We start from the raw sequence: 8,288 nt of genomic DNA, 5'->3' as shown, positions 1-8,288 counted from the left end.
GGAGATGATGATGGAAAAGATGATCAAGCATTAAGAATTGGCCAACAAAAACCATGAAGCTTCACTGCGAAGTCTAGAGAGGCAAATTGGCTAACTGTCCAAGCAAACAACAGCTGAGAGACCAACCAATGAACAACCAAGTGACATGATGAGCGGATAATTTATACGCTTTTTGACATTGTTTTTAGTATGTTTTTAGTAGGTTCTAGTTACTTTTAGGGATGTTTTCATTAGTTTTTATGTTAAATTCACATTTCTGGACTTTACTATGAGTTTGTGTGTTTTTCTGTGATTTCAGGTATTTTCTGGCTGAAATTGAGGGACTTGAGCAAAAATCAGATTCAGAGGTTGAAGAAGGACTACTGATGCTGTTGGATTCTGACCTCCCTGCACTCAAAGTGGATTTTTTGGAGCTACAGAACTCAAAATGGCACGCTTCCAATTGCGTTGGAAAATAGACATCCAGGGCTTTCCAGCAATATATAATAGTCTATACTTTGGCCAAGAATAGACGATGTAAACTGGCATTCAACGCCAACTTTCTACCCAAATCTGGCGTCCAGCGCCAGAAAAGGAGCCAAAACCAGAGTTGAACGCCCAAACTGGCACAAAAGCTGGCGTTCAACTCCAAGAAGGACCTCTACACGTGCAACACTCAAGCTCAGTCCAAACACATACCAAGTGGGCCCAGGAAGTGGATTTATGCATCAATTACTTACTCATGTAAACCCTAGTGACTAGTTTATTATAAATAGGACCTTTTACTATTGTATTAGGTATCTTTGATCAGTTGTATGCTATCTTAGATCACATTTGAGGGCTGGCCATTCGGCCACGCCTGGACCTTTCACTTATGTATTTTCAATGGTAGAGTTTCTACACTCCATAGATTAAGGTGTGGAGCTATGCTGTTCCTCAAAGATTAATGCAAAGTACTACTGTTTTCTATTCAATTCATCTTGTTTCGCTTCTAAGATATCCATTCACACCCAAGAACGTGATGAAGGTGATGATTATGTGTGATGCTCATCACCATTCTCCCCTATGAACACGTGCCTGACAAACACTTCCGTTCTACATGAAATAAGCTAGAATGAATATCTCTTAGATCTCCTAACCAGAATCTTCGTGGCGTAAGCTAGAATGATGGCGGCATTCAAGAGAATCCGGAAAGTCTAAACCTTGTCTGTGGTATTCCAAGTAGGATTCAATGATTGAATGACTGTGACGAGCTTCAAACTCGCGAGTGCTGGGCGTTAGTGACAGACGCAAAAGGAGGGTGAATCCTATTCCAGCATGATCGAGAACCGACAGATGATTAGCCGTGCTGTGACAGAGCATGTGAGCATATTTTTCACTGAGAAGAGGGGATGTAGCCACTGACAACGGTGATGCCCTTGCATAAAGCCAGCCATGGAAAGGAGTAAGACTGATTGGATGAAGATAGCAGGAAAGCAGAGGTTCAGAGGAACGAAAGCATCTCCATTCGCTTATCTTAAATTCCTACCAATGAATTACATAAGTATTTCTATACCTATTTTATTATATTAAATTCGAAAACACCATTATCAATTTATATCTGCCTAACTGAGATTTGCAAGGTGACCATAGCTTGCTTCATACCAACAATCTCCGTGGGATTCGACCCTTACTCATGTAAGGTATTACTTGGACGACCCAGTGCACTTGCTGGTTAGTTGTATCGAAGTTGTGAACCATGGTATTGGCACCATGTTCTTGGCACCATTGCCAGGGAAAGAAAGAGCCATAAATTTTACATAATCAAAGTGTAATCACGATTGTGCGTATCAAGTTGCTCACGTTGCCAGGGATTGTTTGAGCCTGGACATCACAATTTCGTGCACCAAGTTTTTGGCGCCGTTGCCGGGGATTATTCGAGTTTGGACAACTGACGGTTCATCTTGTTGCTCAGATTAGTTAATTTTCTTTTTATTTTATTTTCAAAAAAAAAATTTTTTTCAAAAATATTTCTAAAATTTTCTCATCTGTTTTCGAAAAAAAAAATAAAAATGTTTTCAAAAATTTTATTCAAAATTTTTAAGAATGAATTCTAGTGTTTCATGAAGCATGTTGAAGCCTGGCTGGCTGTAAAGCCATGTCTAATTCCTTTGGGAATGAGTATGTCAGGCGTGTCATGTCTGAATTACATGCTGAAGCTTGGCTGGCCATTGGCCATGTCTAGTGTTTTGGACCGAAGCTTTCATTGAAAGCTTGGCTGGCTAGTGAGCCATGTCTAATTCCTGGACTGAAGCTTTAGACTAAGAATGCAAGATTCCTGGAATTCATGTTAAAAATTTTGGAATCCTTATTTTTTCTTTTTCATATAATTTTCGAAAAAAATCCAAAAAATTAGAAAATCATAAAAAGCAAAAATATTTTTGTGTTTCTTGTTTGAGTCTTGAGTCATGTTATAAGTTTGGTGTCAATTGCATATGCATCTAGCATTTTTTCGAAAATTCATGCATTCATAGTGTTCTTCATGATCTTCAAGTTGTTCTTGGTAAGTCTTCTTGTTTGATCTTGATGATTTTTTGTTTTGTGTCTTTTCATGTTTATCATATGCATTCTTGAATTCTTAGTGTCTAAGCATTAAAGAATTCTAAGTTTGGTGTCTTGCATGTTTTCTTTGCATTAAAAATTTTTCAAAATTGTGTCTATGATGTTCATCTTGACATTCATAGTGTTCTTGGTGTTCATCTTGACATTCATAGCATTCTTGCATGCATCACATGTTTTGATCTAAAAATTTCATGCATTGCATCTTTTTAGTGTTTTTCTCTCTCATCATAAAAATTTCAAAAATCAAAAAAATATCCTTCCCATTTTCTCTCATCAAATTCGAAAATTTGGATTGACTTTTTCAAAAATTTTTAAAATCAAGTTGTTTCTTATGAGTCAAATCAAATTTTCAATTTGAAAATCTTATCTTTTTCAAAATCTTTTTCAAAAATCAAATCTTTTTCAAAATTCTTAGTTATTTTCGAAAATTCCAAAAATATTTTTCAAAAATCTTTTCCTTATTTTTATATCATAATTTTCGAAAATAACATAATCAATTAATGTTTTGATTCAAAAATTTGAAGTTTGTTACTTGCTTGTTAAGAAAGATTCAAACTTTAAGTTCTAGAATCATATCTTGTGATTTCTTATGAATCAAGTCATTAATTGAGATTTTAAAAATCAAATCTTTTTCAAAAACTAATTTCTATCATATCTTTTCAAAAATATCTTCTCATCTTATCTTTTTCAAAAATCTAATTTCAAAATATCTTTTCTAACCTCCTAACTTCTTATCTTTTCAAAATTTGTTCAACTAACTAACTAACTTTTTGTTTGTTTCTTAACTTTTTCAAAACTACCTAACTAACTCTCTCTCTCTAATTTTCGAAAATATCTACCCTCTTTTTAAAAAATTTCTTTTTAATTAACTAATTATTCTTATTTTTATTTTTGATTTTAAAAATTTTCGAAAAATACTAACATTTTTCAAAAACCATTTTCGAAAATCACTAACCTTTTTTCAAAAATTATTTTCGAAAATTTTTTCCTCTCCCATCTTATTCTATTTATTTATTCATTTACTAACATCTCACCTCACATCTCAACCATCCTCACAGTTGTGTTTCTTCCATTACATTACATTCTTTGTCTCCCCCTCTTCTTCTACTCACACAGGGATCTCTATACTGTGGTATAAAGGATCTCTATTATTATTATTATTTTTCTGTGCCCTCTTCTTTGTCATATGAGCAGGAGCAAGGATAAGAACATTCTTGTGGAAGCAGATCCAGAACCTGAAAGGACTCTGAAACGGAAACTAAGAGAAGCTAAAATACAACAATCCAGAGATAACCTTTCAAAAATTTTCGAACAGGAAGAGGAGATGGCAGCCGAAAATAATAATAATGTAAGGAAGATGCTTGGTGACTTTACTGCACCTAATTCCAATTTACATGGAAGAAGCATCTCCATTCCTGCCATTCGAGCAAACAACTTTGAGTTGAAACCTCAATTAGTTTCTCTGATGCAGCAGAACTGCAAGTTTCATGGACTTCCATCTGAAGATCCTTTTCAGTTCTTAAATGAATTCTTGTAGATATGTGATACTGTTAAGACTAATGGAGTAGATCCTGAAGTCTACAGGCTCATGCTTTTCCCTTTTGCTGTAAGAGACAGAGCTAGATTATGGTTGGATTCTCAACCCAAAGACAGCCTGAACTCTTGGGATAAGCTGGTCACGGCTTTCTTAGCCAAGTACTTTCCTCCTCAAAAGCTGAGCAAGCTTAGAGCTGATGTTCAAACCTTCAGACAGAAAGAAGGTGAATCCCTCTATGAAGCTTGGGAAAGATACAAACAGTTGACCAAAAAGTGTCCTTCTGACATGCTTTCAGAATGGACCATCCTGGATATATTCTATGATGGTTTATCTGAGCTATCAAAAATGTCACTGGACACTTCTGCAGGTGGATCCATTCACCTAAAGAAAACGCCTGCAGAAGCTCAAGAACTCATTGACATGGTTGCTAATAACCAGTTCATGCACACTTCTGAAAGGAATCCTGTGAGTAATGGGACGCCTATGAAGAAGGGAGTTCTTGAAGTTGATACTCTGAATTCCATATTGGCTCAGAATAAAATATTGACTCAGCAAGTCAATATGATTTCTCAGAGTCTGAATGGAATGCAAGCTGCATCCAACAGTACTCAAGAGGCTTCTTATGAAGAAGAAGCTTATGATCCTGAGAACCCTGCAATAGCAGAAGTGAATTACTTAGGTGAACCTTATGGAAACACCTATAACTCATCATGGAGAAATCATCCAAATTTCTCATGGAAGGATCAAAAGCCTCAACAAGGCTTTAATAATGGTGGAAGAAACAGGTTTAACAATAATAAACCTTTTCCATCATCCACTCAGCAACAGATAGAGAACTCTAAACAAAATACTTCTAATTTAGCAAACTTAGTCTCTAATCTGTCCAAGGCCACTGTAAGTTTCATGAATGAAACAAGATCTTCCATTAGAAATTTGGAAGCACAAGTGGGCCAGCTAAGTAAAAGGATCACTGAAATCCCTCCCAGTACTCTCCCAAGCAATACAGAAGAGAATCCAAAAGGAGGGTGCAAGGCCATTGACATAAGCAAAATGGCCGAACCCAATGAGGGAGAGGAGGACGTGAATCCCAAGGAGGAAGACCTCCTGGGACGTCCAGTGACCAATAAGGAGCTTCCCTCTGAGAAACCAAAGGAATCTGAGACTCATCTAGAGACCATAGAGATTTCATTGAACCTCCTTATGCCCTTCATGAGCTCTGATGAGTATTCCTCTTCTGAAGAGAATGAGGATGTTACTGAAGAGCAAACTGCCAAGTTTCTTGGTGCAATCATGAAGCTGAATGCCAAATTATTTGGCATTGATAATTGGGAAGTTGAACCCCCCTTGTTCATCAATGAATTAAGTGATCTGGATCAACTGACATTGCCTCAGAAGAGACAGGATCCTGGAAAGTTCATAATACCCTGCACCATAGGCACCATGATCTTTAAGGCTCTGTGTGACCTTGGTTCAGGAATAAACCTCATGCCCCTCTCTGTAATAGAGAAACTGGGAATCTATGGGGTGCAAGCTGCTAAAATCTCATTAGAGATGGCAGACAATTCAAGAAAACAGGCATATGGACAACTAGAGGACGTTTTAGTAAAGGTTGAAGGCCTTTACATCCCTACTGATTTCATAGTCCTGGATACTGGATACTGGAAAGGAAGAGGATGAATCCATCATCCTAGGAAGACCTTTCCTGGCCACAGCAAGAGCTGTGATTGATGTTGACAGAGATGAAATAGTCCTTCAATGGAATGAGGACTCCCTTGTGTTTAAAACTCAAGGATCTCCCTCTGCAACCATGGAGAGGAAGCAGAAAAAGCTTCTCTCAAAGCAGAGTCAACCAGAGCCCCCACAGTCAAACTCTAAGTTTGGTGTTGGGAGGCCACAACCAAACTCTAAGTTTGGTGTTGAACTCCCATATCCAAACTCTAAGTTTGGTGTTGGAGAGTTTCAATAAAGCTCTGCACATCTGTGAGGCTCCATGAGAGCCCACTGTCAAGCTATTGACATTAAAGAAGCGCTTGTTGGGAGGCAACCCAATTTTTATTTATCTAACTATATTTTTCTTAATTATATGTCTTTGTAGGTTCATGATCATGTGGAGTCACAAAATAAATATAAAAATTGAAAACGGAATTAAAAATAGTAGAAGAAAAATCACACCCTGGAGGAGCATCTGTCTGGCGTGCAGTGCCAGAACAGAGCATGGTTCTGGCGCTGAACGCCCAAAATGGGCAGCTTCTGGGTGCTGAACGCCAGAACAGGCATGGTTCTGGCGTTCAACGCCAGAACAGGCATGGTTCTGGCGTTCAACGCCAGAAATGGCACACAAATGGGCGTTGAACGCCCAAAATGGCCACCAACCTGGCGCTGAACGCCCAGAGTTGGGTGCAAAGGCATTTTTACATGCCTAATGGGTGCAGGGATGTAAATCCTTGAACACCTCAGGATTTGTGAACCCCACAGGATCCACTCAGGATCTGTGGACCCCACAGGATCCCCACCTACCTCCACTCACTTCTTCTCACCACTCTCTTTCACACAACCCCATAAACACTCTTCCCCAAAAATCCTTCACCAATCACCTCAAACTCTCTTCCCCATCACCTCTTCACCACTCACATCCATCCACTCTTCCCCATAAACCTACCTCATAAACTCCACCTACCTTCAAAATTCAAAACCAATTTCCCACCCAAACCCACCCACATGGCCGAACAATAACCCCCCCTCCCTTCCCTATATAAAGCCCTCCATTCTTCATCAAATTCACACAACACACCCCTCTACACCCTTCTTGGCCGAAAACACTTACCACTCTCCCTCTCCTCTATTTCTTCTTCTTCTTCATCTATTCTTTCTTTTATTGCTCGAGGGCGAGCAAAATTCTAAGTTTGGTGTGGTAAAAGCATAAGCTTTTTGTTTTTCCATTACCATTGATGGCACCTAAGACCGGAGAATCCTCTAGAAAGGGGAAGGGGAAGACAAAAGCTTCCACATCCGAGTCATGGGAGATGGAAAGGTTCATCTCCAAAGCCCATCAAGACCACTTCTATGATGTTGTGGCCAAGAAGAAGGTGATCCCTGAGGTCCCTTTCAAACTCAAAAGAAATGAGTATCCGGAGATTTGACATGAAATTCAAAGAAGAGGTTGGGAAGTTCTAACAAATCCCATCCAACAAGTCGGCATCCTAATGGTTCAAGAGTTCTATGCTAATGCATGGATCACCAAGAACCATGATCAAAGTAAGAACCCGGATCCAAAGAACTATATTACAATGGTTCGGGGGAAATACTTAGATTTTAGTCCGGAGAATGTGAGGTTGGCGTTCAACTTGCCAAACATGGAAGAGAACGCACGCCCCTACACAAGGAGAGTCAACTTTGATCAAAGGTTGGACCAAGTCCTTATGGACATATGTGTAGAAGGAGCTCAATGGAAGATTGACTCCAAAGGCAAGCCGGTTCAACTAAGAAGAGTGGACCTCAAGCCTGTAGCTAGAGGATGGTTGGAGTTCATTCAATGCTCAATCATTCCCACTAGCAACCGGTCTGAAGTTACTATAGACCGGGCCATCATGATCCATAGCATCATGATTGGAGAAGAGGTGGAAGTTCATGAGATTATACCTCAAGAACTCTACAAGGTGGCTGACAAGTCCTCCACTATGGCAAGGTTAGCCTTTCCTCACCTCATCTGCCACCTATGCAATTCGGCTGGGATTGACATAGAGGGAGATATCCTCATTAAAGAGGACAAGCCCATCACTAAGAAGAAGATGGAGCAAGCAAGAGAGCCCATTCATGGAGCTCAAGAGGCGTATGAAGCTCATCACCATGAGATCCCGGAGATGCCTCAAATGCACTTTCCTCCAAAAAACTATTGGGAGAAAATTAACACCTCCCTAGGAGAATTGAGTTCCAATATGGGACAACTAAGGGTGGAATATCAAGAGCACTCCATCATGCTTCATGAAATAAGAGAAGATCAAAAAGCAATGAGGGAGGAGCAACAAAGACAAGGAAGAGACATAGAAGAGCTCAAGGACATCATTGGTTCCTCAAGAAGGAAACGCCACCATCACTAAGGTGGATTCATTCCTTGTTCTTGCTTTCTCTGTTTTTCGTTTTCTATGTTATGTGCTTATCTATGTTTGTGTCT

The 8,288-nt window shown here is 39.2% G+C and overlaps 1 non-coding gene across 1 annotated transcript; it reads right to left on the bottom strand.

Moving 5' to 3' along the window:
• Positions 1–4,300: 4,300 nt before the first annotated feature.
• Positions 4,301–4,408, bottom strand: LOC112760950 (small nucleolar RNA R71). The gene has a single exon (XR_003181362.1). It is a non-coding gene; the product is annotated as a small nucleolar RNA R71 (small nucleolar RNA).
• Between the last annotated feature and the right edge of the window lie 3,880 nt (positions 4,409–8,288).

The sequence above is a fragment of the Arachis hypogaea genome, chromosome 16 (genome assembly GCF_003086295.3).
Source record: "Arachis hypogaea cultivar Tifrunner chromosome 16, arahy.Tifrunner.gnm2.J5K5, whole genome shotgun sequence".
NCBI classification, from domain to species: Eukaryota; Viridiplantae; Streptophyta; class Magnoliopsida; order Fabales; family Fabaceae; genus Arachis; species Arachis hypogaea.
This window is presented reverse-complemented; position numbering and strand designations above follow the sequence as displayed.